This window comes from Mandrillus leucophaeus, unplaced genomic scaffold (assembly GCF_000951045.1).
Source record: "Mandrillus leucophaeus isolate KB7577 unplaced genomic scaffold, Mleu.le_1.0 Scaffold1375, whole genome shotgun sequence".
Taxonomy (NCBI): Eukaryota; Metazoa; Chordata; class Mammalia; order Primates; family Cercopithecidae; genus Mandrillus; species Mandrillus leucophaeus.
Genome location: NW_012101338.1, coordinates 429,198 through 442,859, shown reverse-complemented (window position 1 = coordinate 442,859; position 13,662 = coordinate 429,198).

Below are 13,662 nucleotides of genomic sequence, written 5' to 3'. Positions count from 1 at the left end.
ATAACATTGTTAAAGTCTTTAAGAGAGGACTTGTGTTTTATTTTAGACAAGCAATTGAAGGTATATGGGATTTAAGTTTTAAAAAGGGAAATGATATTCTAGTTGAGAAGAAAGGAGATTGTCAATCACTGTGCCTCCTTCTTAGCTCTTTAAATATGGCTAGCTCCAGATTGCATATGACGATGATCCTAAAGTTGAGTCCTAGAAGCTATGGTGGATGAGTCACTTATACATAACACTTACTAGGTCAGCCACTTAATAGCTGTGTTTCATTGAATGAATTTTTCATCCTGCTTGAAATTTTGTCTTCTTATCTGTCAAATGAGAATAGGAGTGCATATTAGGCTATACAAGAAGCATGGCTGGAGAGGCCTCAAGAAACTTACAATGATGGGAGAAGGTGAAGTGGAGGCATGTCTCATATGACTGGAGCAGGAGAAAGAGAGGGAAGGGGGAGGTGCTACACACTTTTAAACAATCAGACCCCATGAGAACTCACTATCATGAGAATAGCATAGGGGAAATCTGCCCCCATGATCCAGTCACCTCACACCTCCCACCTCCTACCAAGTCCCTCCTCTAACACTGGGGATTACAATTCAACATGAGATTTGGGCGGGGACATAAAACCATATCTGAGTGAAAATATTTACCTCACAGTGTGGCTATAAGCAGTAATTGAGATAACTTATATGACACATTCTTCCGAAGAAATATTAGCAGGAAAAATAAGAATAAGATATTAAATTGATTTTTTCTGTTACACTGATCTATGCTTTGAGAATTGTAATTTGACTTAAGTTCTTCTCAGATGGTATTATGGGACTATTCTTACTGTTGAGTTTGCATCAATAATTAGCTCCTATGTTGACTCTGGTATCTGGTATCTGCAATTACCCTCTTCTTTTTTTAGGATGCTTTGCCTTTGATAATTGCCATGCTAATCAGTAGCAAGGAATATTTGAGACCACCAGTCAGGCTGTTCTTTTTGTTGCTGCTGATGTCCCCATGGGGGTGTTGACATCCAAGACTGATGGCACAGATTTTGTACGAAGATACTGATGTCTAATGTGGAGGTGCTACAAGGGTGGCCACCAATATAGTCACCATCCTAATGTTGCTGTTTCAGTGACATCTTCATCACCACTACCAATGCTGTAACTGCTGATGCCTCACATTCTGAATGTCCTAAAGAAATTGTAGGAAAAAAAGAGCTCTCATTTTTTTTTTTTTTCGGTTTTCTTTGACATTCCTTAAACCTGTTATTTGGTCCTGAAGCTATGAGATAGTTTGATTGACGTTGCTGTGCTATTTAAAAAAACATGCCATTTCAGCTGGGTGCTCACACTTGTAATCCCAGAACTTTGGGATGCTGAGGCAGGCAGATTGCTTGAGCCCAGGAGTATAAGACCAGCCTGTGCGACATGGTGAAATCCTGTCACTAAACAAAAATATAAAAATTAGCTGTGCATGTTGGCACATGCTTGTAGTCCCAGCTACTCAGGAGGCTAAGGCGGGAAGATCATTTGGGCCCAGAAAGCAGAGGTTATAGTGAGCTGAGCTCATGCCACTGAGCTCCAGCCTAGGTGACACAGTGAGAGCCTGTCTCAAAAACAAAACAAAACAAAACAAAACAAAACTACCATCTCATCAGTGCTGCCTAATTATCTTTGAACCAAGCTCTGTGTCTCTTATTTATCAGAAGGCCCCTTCTTCCTTAATATAAATGGTGCCTTAAGGGTTCTACCTGACTAAATCTCTGAGTTTGCAAAGAAGACCTTGAGTTCTAGACAAAACACAGCCTAAGTTTGAGTTGACACCTCTTATACATGTATTCATAGGAAAAAAACATGTGCGTATGGAGACATTTTAAAGATGTAAAGCCTTAAAAGAACAATGTAGTAACAACCCATCATTATCATCATGACTTTAACCTTGGCATGGTGGACAGACTTTAAGGTAGCATCTATGATCTTCACTTCCTAGCATTCATGCCCTTGTGTAGTCCCGGCCCCTGTGACTTGCTTTTACACAGTAGAATATGAAAGGTGATGGGCTTCCCCTCCCATGATTGTTATTACATAAGACTCTATCTTGCTTGAAGACCCACCAGTGCAATTTCCTCTCATTGGTTTTGCAGGAACAAGCCATCAGGAAGTAAGTGGCCATGCTAGAGAAGCCCATATAGTAAAGAACTGTAGGAGCCTGTATAGGCTGAGAGTGATCTCCAGCAAGAAACTGTAGCCCTCAGACTTGCAGCCTCAAATAAATGAATTTTACCAAAAACCCAAAGGAGTTTGGAAGTGGCTGCTTCTACATTTGAGCCTTTGCTGAGACCTGGATTGCAGCCCCATGAGACTCTTAGGCAGAGGAAACAGCCAAGCCATGCCCAGATGCCTGACACACAGAGACTGTCAGATAATAAACTGCATTTTTAAGTGGCTAATTTGGTAGTAATTTGTTGTACAGCAATAGAAACCTAATACTCCACGTTAAATAAAATATGTAGGGAGTCATTTTATCATGAATGCTTTAATACCCTTCTTACCTAATTTTTAAAAAGATGTCTTAACCTGTTTTTTACACGCATTTATTATTATGGCTGTAGAGTAGTATAGTTTGCTTTATTACTATTTCCATTACAAAAACAATTAACAATTTATGCCTAATGGAATTATAATGGTGTATTTTAAGGCATGTGACCTTCATAGTAAAGAATTAGGGATTTCTAGTTAAACATGGTTAAGTGAACATGTGTTTTTATGTCTGCTTCATCAAGAAACTCACTACAATAATAATAAAAAATAAAACAGGCATAAATCTAAAAGGAGCTAAAGAACGGGGAAAGTGGCAGTACTAGATAAAGATTCCAATTACAATTTTGATATTGGAAATGCAAATGGACAAGTGGCAAGGCAGCTAATGAGAGGGAAGAAAGTTCACATCTAACTGCACATGGAACCACAGAAACACTTAGGAATTTAACCTGGCAGAAACTTGAACATGGGAGCACAGAATAGTATTAAAAGTAAGAGGTTCTAAGTCTCAGTAAAAACCAATTCAGTTCTCTCATGTCCTCATCTCAAGCAAGACAAATAACCCCTTCCTGTATTAACAGAAGTAGAAGTTTTCCTTATATAGAGAGTGTGTCTTGGGGGTTCTAGATTTGGGGACATAAGCACATGAAGGCCGACATGGAAGCATAACACTGAAATCGAGACAGCAATTCAACAGTGATACAGGGGCTTTTAGAATACCTCACCTCCCCAGTTTTCCCCAGCTCAGCTCCTGAACAGGGCGTAGAGGATGACTCTCTGGAAAAACTAAAAAGCCAAAAAGAAACTATCTCTAGACAGTGAGATTTTGAGGATTTACTAATAAAAGAACTCAGCCAGCCAATATTTCTGGGAAGTTCATTGGTCAAACAAATCTTTGTTTATATTCACGTATGCAGAGTTTGCACTGAGGATTGTAATGAATCAAACTTCAATACAGACTCATAGGTGTTCTGTTTCCAGTAATGGTATACTGTGTATTTTGGAATAAGTCTCTCATTGAGAACACCTAAGAAAGATAGGCAGAACTTTTAGAAATTATGTTTGAATGCATCAGAGAGCTGCTAAGATAAATGATTATGAGGTCTAAGTCCAATCTAGGAGCACTTTCAGGACTTTTGGACCCATTTCCTCACCGAGGTATATTTTGTAGAGGGCCAGATAGTAAATGTTCCTGATTTTGTAGGCCATTTGGTCACTGGCACAACTGATCAACTCTGCCATTGTAGCATCAAAAGTAGCCATAGACAATATTACATAAATGGCTGTGTTTCAGTTATATTTTATTGATAATAACAGATTCGACCAATGGGCCATAATTTCCCAACCTCTACTCTGGAAACATTTGTCAGTTATGAATGAGGTGAGCTTTCAATATACTCATAGCACTAGAGGGACAAAATTTAGTGTTAGAGGCCCACAGAGAAGAAGATGTGGGCGACTTTGGATTGGTGCCCTAAAGGGTTGTTATTTAGAAATAAGAATAGGCCGGGAGCAGTGGCTCATGCGTGTAATCCCAGCACTTTGGGAGGCAGAGGCATGCAGATCATGAGGTCAGAAGTTCGAGGCCAGCCTGAACAACATGGTGAAACCCCTTCTCTACTAAAAATACAAAAATTAGCCAGGTGTGGTGGTGTGCGCCTGTAATTCCAGCTATTCAGGAGACTGAGGCAGGAGAATCACTTGAACCTGGGAGGTGAAAATTGCAGTGAGCCGAGATCGCACGACTGCATGCCAGCCTGGATGACCAAATGAGGCTTCTTTGTCTCAAGAAAGAAACAAACCGAGAAACAAAAAATAGTAAACTAGAAATAGACCAGTCCTTGACAAGATTAAGACCTAGCTTCAATTCATCTCCATTCCTGATTGGATTAATTTGACCAGTCTTTGCTAATAGGCTAACCTTCTTAAAGCATACATATATTCTATCAGGATGATAATATGATCTTTCACAGCCTTAAATTAATACTATAGTTTCTTACATACAAAATATTCTGAACTATGGGAAGAGATAAGATCAAATGGAGCAAAACTAAGAGAAACATCTGACAATAGAGAGAGACCTGCAGGGGATAACAATGAAATAATAAGAAACCAGTTTTAAAACATGTTCAAGAATATAAACAAGTAGAAGAAAATAAGTTGCAGATTGGGAATTTTAGGCTGATAATTGGAAGTTCTGAAGAACTGATGAAATTCTAGAGCTGAAAAATAAATTGAGAACTCAAAGACTGGATTTAACAAGAGAGGAAACACTCCTGATAAATTAAACTCAGAAAGACAAGTGATGAACAATAGAAAAAGTTACCTAGGAAACATAGGACATGGTAAAATGAACTAAAATGTGGGTAACTAGAGCCCCAGAAGAACATAAGAGGGGAGTAAAATGCAAAGGTGATATTCAAACAGATAATGACTCAAGTTTTCCCAAACCAACAAAATTGCACCTACCCATGAATTTAAGAATCACTACATAATCCAAATAGTTTTAATGAAAAACCAAAACAAGAAACCTAAGAATGAATAGTTGGATTATTAAAACCCCAAGCAAAACCAAAACAGAAACCTAAAAATGTTACAGAAAAATTGTAGAAATTCAACGTAGAGGAATTCTAAGTGCAGCTAGAAGGGGAAAAAAAGAAAAAAAAAATGATAGCAATAAGACTAACAGCTACTTCTCAACAGAAACACTGTAACCTTGAAGACAATATAACCATATTTGAAAAAAGTGCTCCAAAAATATCACTCTTGACCTAAAATGCAATACCAAGTAAATATTGTATTCTAACAAAGGGGTCAGCAAAATATGATTCACAAGCAAAATCCAGGGTGTTATCTGTTTTTGTAAGCAAAGTTTTTTGGGGGCGACAAACCTAATTATGCTCATTCATTTACCTATTATGTATGAATGCTTTCATGCACTAGAGTAGTTGGAATATTATGACCCCAAAAGCCTAAAAGATTTACTATTTGGTTCTTTGCAGAAAAATGCTGACCCTTCTAAAATAAAAATGAAATGCAGCATTATTAGGAAAAACAAAAAGTGAGAGATTTTTTCATTGGCAAACCTGTTCAAAACGAAATTTGAAGCTAATAAACAGAAGTAAGAAAAATGAGCAATAGAAATAACAAATAAGTATCAGTAAATGAACACTGATACTATAAATCATAATATCTTGTGGGCTTAAAATGTGTTTAGAATTAAAATATACTGCAGCATAAGCATATAACCTAGGGTATTTGTAGCTAAATGTTGTAACACCTCTACATTATTTGGTAAGTGATAAATGTACTAATTTATGTTAGACTTGATACATTAATTGCGTTTAGCAAAATCTAGAGTAAACACTAAAATAATAGCTTAAAAAACATAACTACCAAATTAATGAAGTGGAAAAAATGAAATAAAATGAAGAAACAAAAAATTAATCCAAAAGACAGCAAACAAGAGGAGGAAGCAAAGAATCATAGAACAGTCAAGAAAATAAGAAGTAAATAGTAAGGGGAAAACCTTAACCCTGAATATATCTTTGACAACATCACATTGCATGTGAATAGAAAAAACACCCCAAGTAAAGGTCTGAGTGTTAGATAATATTAAAAAGTTAAAAGGCCCAACTATATTCTGACTCTAAAAGCCACATTTTAAATGCAAGTACACAGAGAAATTGATAGTAAGTACACACACACAAAAGACTATGCCAAAAAAAAAAAAAAAAAAAATCACACTAGCTCCAGGAAAGGTCTATCTATATTGGTATTAGACAAAAAGACTTGAATGTACAGAGAGATATTTTGTAATGGTAAATAGTTTATTTCACCAGGAAAGTACAAAACACCACTTAAACCCCAAAAACCACATAAATGGAGACATAGTGGGGAATTTTAACCCACCTCAGCACATGATAGAAGAAGTAGGTCAAATAATTCCTAAGAATATGAGTTTGGACAACATTACTAACAAATGGTTCAACTGACATATATAGAATGCTGCACATAGTAGCATGCAGAATGTGTGTTCACTTTAAGTACGTAAGAAGCATTTATCAAAAATAAACATATACTGAGCCGCGTTGTCTGTATCTGCCAATTAAAATCATATAGAACATATCCTTTGAACATTAAAAAATGTCATTTATTTCCAGTTTTTAAAAATCTCTATTTATGTTATACATTATCCGTGAGTTTGGCTTTTGCTACAAGAAATGTTATGTTTCTTATAATTCAATACCATATATTTTCTAATTTCTATTGTTATGTCATCCTTCACCCATGAATTATCTAGAAATAAACTTCTAATTTCCAAACTTAGGGAGTTTTAAAATTTATCTTTTTGTTATTTCACCTACATTTTACTATGTTTAAAAATATATTCTATATCATTTTAACCCTTTGAAATTGGTAGAGACAGAATGCTGAGCATAATCTCAAGAAGTTAGGAAAAATAAAACTGATAGAAAATAGAAGACAGAAAATAGAATAAATAAGAGCAGATAATAACATAGAAAATAAAGCTAACATAAACTAAACTGAAAGTTAATTCTTGAGGGAAAAATGACAACACTCATAAACTATTAGTAACAAGAAAAAAGGGAAAAAACCCACTAAAAATAGCACTACGGAAAAAGATGAAAAACTACTAACTTATAGACACCAAAAAATGATAAAATGTTGTAAATAAATATGAAAGTTTAGAATAAATGGAGATAAAAAAGCATATCTTACCAAAACTGAAACTGTAAAAAAATCAAAGTTTATATGGTCTTATAGTTATTAAAGAAATTGAATTTGCAACTTAAAAACTAAGCATAAAGTGGCTTCATCATTCACATCAAATTCATACATACTATTCCAGGGAACGGCAAAAAGGAGATGTAATTCCTAAGTCCTTTTAACCTAGTAGAAGTATGGACATTAGAATTGAAAAAATACTTCACAAAAGAGATCTTAAAATGATCAATAAATATATAAAAAGGGCCTCAAATCATTGATAATCAAGGAAATGTACAACAAAGTCATAATGATGAAAAAACAGGTAATGTCAAATCTGTTCAGGATGTGGAAAGTTTGGAACTCTTATGAACAACTTGTAAAAGTACAACTTTGGAAAACTTAAAGACATTACAAATTGATGTTGAATATTTGCATAGCCAATCATCAATTGCTTTTACTTTGCATATATAGCCATATGCACACCAGAAATCGTTATGTATAAATACGTTCTAGTTGCATTACTCATAATCGCCCCAAATTAAAAGCCAAATACACATCAACAGTAGAATTGAATACTATCAGGCAATTAAGTAAAGAATTATAGCCATATGCTACAGTATGGATAAATACAGCACATTAAATGAAAGAAGCTGGGCATAATATATATTGCATTATTCCATTATATTCAGTTTATAAAAATACAAAAGTAATTAATAGTATTAGAAAACTAGTGATTACCTCTGGAACTACAGGAAAGTTCTAGTGATTGGGAACAAGCACAGACGACTTTCTGGGATACTGACAGTGTTCTATTTCATGACCTTTGTCACACATAGGTGTTTACACATAGGTGTTCTACTGTAATAATTTATTGTTATATGCTTATGATTTGTGCGCTTTCTGATTATATACTTCAATAAAAATTAAAACACTGAACATATGAGAAGAGAGCAGATTACCAGATATTAGAGCAAAGCTTCTAATATAAGTCTTAGATCAAAATAAATCTATATGATAAGAGAAACTTGGAGCAAATAGATAATGCAGCAAACAGAAGAAAATTTCAACAAAATTTATATATTAGAAAGCAAAATAGCATACAGCACTTATAAAATCAAAAACTATAAAAAAATGAACATTCAGAAACTGAGAAGATACTTCAGAGTTTGAAAGATCCCAGCAGAAAACCTTAAAAGAGAAAATGTGGAAGATGGGTTGAAGAAAACATCTTCAAAATCCCAACGAAAAAGCAAAAGAAAATGAGAAAAAGAGAATGAGAATGAAAAGATAAACCATTCCCTGCCTCCCCCCATGATATCTAACATATGAGTTGGATCCTTACTATTCTGAGCCCCTTATTATGAGGTCTATGGTTTTCCATTCTTGTTATTCATGAAAGGTAATATGGAGCACTGTACATATTTTAACCTGCTCAATAATCACTATGAAAATTTGGGAAACCTTTCACCAATCAACACTCTCTCATTGAAGGCTGTGTCTTCACTGCCTACAACAGAGGTTTCCAAACTTTTCCAGATTAGCTATTCATTTTTAAATTTTACTCATATATTTTATGTACCAATATCTATGACTACCCTGAACTGTTATGTTTGCAATGATAAACTGCAAAATCTATGTAAATTTATACACAGTGACTATCAGAAAGAGCTTCTGATAGTTATTATTCCAAAAATACTCACAGTAGTAAAGTTTAATTGTTAGAAACATTAACACCACTTGCAAATTGCTGAATAAAAGACATGTTAGCCTCAGTTTCGTTATATATAATATGAGGACATCCTGACTCATGGCATTACTGCAAATATTAAATAACTCAGCATCATCTTTGTCATTAGCTATTATAAGTATTAATTAATATTATTGCCATTATTTCACATTAAATTGAGCTGACATAATTCTGTGCCAGAGCAGAAAAAAAATAGTTTATCCGACAGAGACTTCTTACTGGTAACTGCTCAATTTCTATCCTGCTTTTTCGAATAATGAAAGAGGTTCACTAGCCCATGTTACCATTTTTGTGTATTGCTACTAATCTTGATACACCAGCTTGGAAATCACTTGCTAAATTAAGGAAATAAGGAAATCTTAAGATCTACTCTTAAATTGATGATTTATAGAGTTATATCAGAATACTTCTCTTTATTACTCCATTTAAATCAAATATAATATGCTTTTAAAGCTGAAATAAAACATATTCAGTAAAAATCCTTGAATAATAGTGATATCATTTAGGTTGCAATTCAAGTTATAGGTAATTCACATAGCTCTCCAGAATCATTTTTCTGCCTCATAATAGATATATAAAGTTATATGCATAAAATATGAGTAAGTTAATGCATCTGATATGGAAGTGGTGTGCTTGGTGTCCCATCAGAATATTTGTGAATAATTTTAAAAGATATTTCGTTTTCAAAGCCTCCTGTTAACTGGAGGAAAGGAGAGAGGCTTAAACTGCAAATAGAGGGACTTAAATTAGTTATGAAGACGAGTGCCCAGATGAGCGAAGGATTTAACACGAAAATGGGATATTTGAGAAACCATCTTTTCCAGAGCTTTTACATAATGCTATTCCAGAGGCTAGAGATTTCTATATTCATTCCCCACTCTCGGATCCACCCTTTTGAGTCCTCCAAATACTAACTTATTTACCGGCATTGTGGCTGTCATCGCCATATTCTTTCCAATCATTTCATATCGAGGCATGGTTCAAACCTCTGGTTTATTTCACTGCGAGTGGACCTTGCTTGAGAGCCATTAGAACACATTTTTGGAATGGTTTATTATGGCTAGTGTTCCATTATTGGAATGCTAAACATAAGGGAGTTATTTATATCCTAATGCTCAATGTCATCGCCAAGGTCTGATTGCAAAAATTCAAAAAATTGCAATCTCAGGCATAAATGGGTTAAGGGAAAAGCCCGACAATTACACTGACTAGCCAACATCATAGGACCCCTCCAATCCAGGCCATCGCAGGCCAAGGTTTATTAAAGGAAGCCCTCAAAGAAAGGAAGACCCTTTTATTGTCTGGGTTCCTGTGAGTTTGCCATTTTGCCATCTGGTGGTTTCCTGCTGTAATTACAACCATTTACCAGTTGACAGGGAAACAATTTCACAACAGAGTTAATGAGACCACCTCTTGTGATTTTGAGAAAAAGGAGGCAACCATATGTAATTGTTCCTCTTTCTGTATCTACCTGCTTTTCTGTATAAGAGACATAGTAAGAATGACCAAAGAGAATTCTGATGTCTGTGGCATATACTTATGATTGCAATGATCCTAAAGGAAATCTAAAAGACTGAAGCTGATAGATATTACCATATGCTACAGTTTGAATGTGTCCCCCAGATCTCATGTGTTGGAAACTTAATCCCCAAATTCATACACTGATAGTATTTGGAGGTAGGACCTTTGGGAGATAATTAGGATTAGGTAAGGTCATCAAGGTGGGGCTCCCATGATGGGACTGATGGCTTTATAAGAAGAGGAGGAGGGAGCTGAGATGGCATACTCTTGCCTTTTCACTTTGTGATGTCCTCTGCCATGTTATGATGCAACAAGAGGGCCTCCTTTAAATGCCAGAACCATGCTCTGGGACTTCTCAGCCTCCACAACCACGAACTAAATACACTTAATTTTTCAAGAAAATAAATTGTTCTGTGGTGTTACGTTACAGCAACAGAAAACAGACTAAAATACCATGTAGCCAGATGCCACATAGATATTGCTTTCTGATAGTGTGTATGTGTCTCTGGATGTGCAATGGATATTTTTGCATCAAGAAAACAGCTTGAGAAAGTGTTCTGACCTGCCCTAGGAGAAATATGAATAATAAACATAATAAATATCTTTTTATGAATAGAAACATGCATATTTATGTCAAAATGCTTTCTACCTTAGTTGTAACTCTGAGATATCTAGTAAGACATCTATTTCTCAGCAGGGGCTCCCCAAAAGTCTAAGTCATAGTTAAAAGGGAAGCTTAGCTAACCTGGACCCATACTTTAAAAATTCATAAGTTAGGTGATCTTTTGTTTCACTTTAATTTTTTATGATTGTTTTTGTTTTACCTCATTTTTCATGATATTGCAGTATAACATAAAGATAGCCTAGACATTTTAACTTTAGTAAATTAGAAATCCCCATTATCTCCTGGTACCTTATGATTTTAAGTTTCTGTTCATGGGACCTAATGATTACAAACAGAATGAAAAATGCAGCTTTGAAGTCTAGAATTCCTCTGGGCTTTTTAGAAATGATTCCTTCTTTAACCTGTGAAGAATCCCTCATTAACAGGTCCATCCTTCATTATTTGAAAGGGACTTACAATATATCACCTACAGTTCCTTAAATTGCACCATTAGCAATTCAAAACATCTAGTTTGCCTGGAAGGTGGTAATTTGAGTGTATGCGCCCCTGTGTGTGTGTGTGTGTGTGTGTGTGTGTGTGTGTGTGTGTGTGGTAAGGACACATTACAGAGGATCTTAATAATTTGTTCTGAAAATGACTGGTCGTGACTATAGAATGCCTGGGTAAACCCGAGATCATGGATGGTGACCTCCCATTTGTAGGGTTATCTACACAGGCTAGTATCAATTTTTGTCTAAAAATTACTTTGTGTTTGAATTACATTTCTTTTCTCTTTTTTCTTTTCTGAGCCAGAGCCTTGCTCTGTGGCCCAGGTTGGAGTGCAGTGGTGCAATCTCGGCTCACTGAAACCTCCACCTTCCTAGTTCAAGTGATTCTCGTGCCTCAGCCTCCCAATAGGTGGGATTACAGGGCTGAATCACCAGGCTAATTTTTGTATTTTTAGTAGACCTAGGGTTTCATCATGTTGTCCAGGCTGGTCTCGATCTCCTGACCTCAAGCAATCCTCCCGCCTCAGTCTCTCAAAGTGCTGAGATTACAGGCTTGAGCCACTGCACCCAACCACTGAATTACATTTTTATGTTTTGTTCAAAGAATTATATATGTTCATTTGCTCAAGAGAAGTATTTTAAAAGGAACAGTTGAAGAATGTGTATGCTGGATGATGCTAGAAGTGTTTGTCTTTGACATTGTCCATGGCCTGGAGAATCTTGAGAAGTGCTGATTTAGTCAGTTCTTCTAGCTTGCATCCTGCTGACTCCAGAGATACATGCTTTCTTTTCTAGGCCAATGGTTGTAGCCCACAGAGACAAATGTTAGGAACTGAATGCTTCAGAATCTGCCACACATTTCACTCAGGAATTGATGGTCTTCTCTTTTTCCTTCTTTTCTCCAACTGTTGCTTGTACTCCGAGCTTAATTTTTTTATTTTGTTGTGCTATAGGGACTTGTATAATATTGTCTGCTCACTACTTCTTCCACCTTCTGAAACCAGCAGAGTATTTTTTGGGAAAATACTCCAGTGTCTTACCTCCTAACTCTAATCCAACCATGGTGGACACAATGCTGGGTGCCATGTTCTTATAGCCTCCATATTAGACTATAGTTGATGGTAAAAGGATAAGCACCTGACACACGAAGGACCAGTCATAGCTGATGCTTGGAATGTTTGAGCTTGGGCATCTAGAGATAATATAAATCAATCCCTCTCTGACAATGGGTGGGAAGTCATGTTTGAGAGCTGTCAGCCATTGTATTTTCCAGCACATTAAGGAAGCCAGTTTGCCATAGAAGAGTATGAGGTTGACCTTTCCAGAAAGTAGAAATAGTAATTTTGCAGTGTTTTAATCCTAGATTCCATTTGATCCTGAGGTAACTTACTTTCCACCTGTTACAAAATATACCTTTAATTTATTGTATATATCCCTTAAATATATTTTTCATTTTTGGATAACTTTGTACAGTTTGAGTTGATGTCAATGGACATGTAGAATGTTTCTACTTTGGCAATTTTTTTTTACACATGTACGTTGTAGAAAAGCCTTGGCAAGTCCGTAGCTTCTGACATGGACCTGTGATTCCCTTGTTTTCTCCTTAGAAGGCTAAAGAAAATATTTAAAAAATGGAGTAAATAGGCCAGATGTGGTGGCTCATGCCTGCAATCCCATCACTTTGGGACGCTGAATTGGGTGGATCACCTGAAGTCATGAGTTTGAGACCAGCCTGCACAACATGGTGAAACCCCGTCTTCACTACAAATACAAAAATTAGCCAGGCATGATGGCACATGCCTGTAATCCCAGCTACTCGGGAGACTGAGGCAGAAGAATTGCATGGATCCGGAAGGCAGAGGTTGCATTTAGTCAAGATAGAACCATTGCACTTCAGCCTGGGCAAAAAGAGTGAGACTGACTCCATCTCAAAAATTAAATAAATAAATAAATAATAAATGGAGTAAGTAAAAGTATTAAAGGAAGTGGTCATATAAAAGCAGTTTTGAGAAG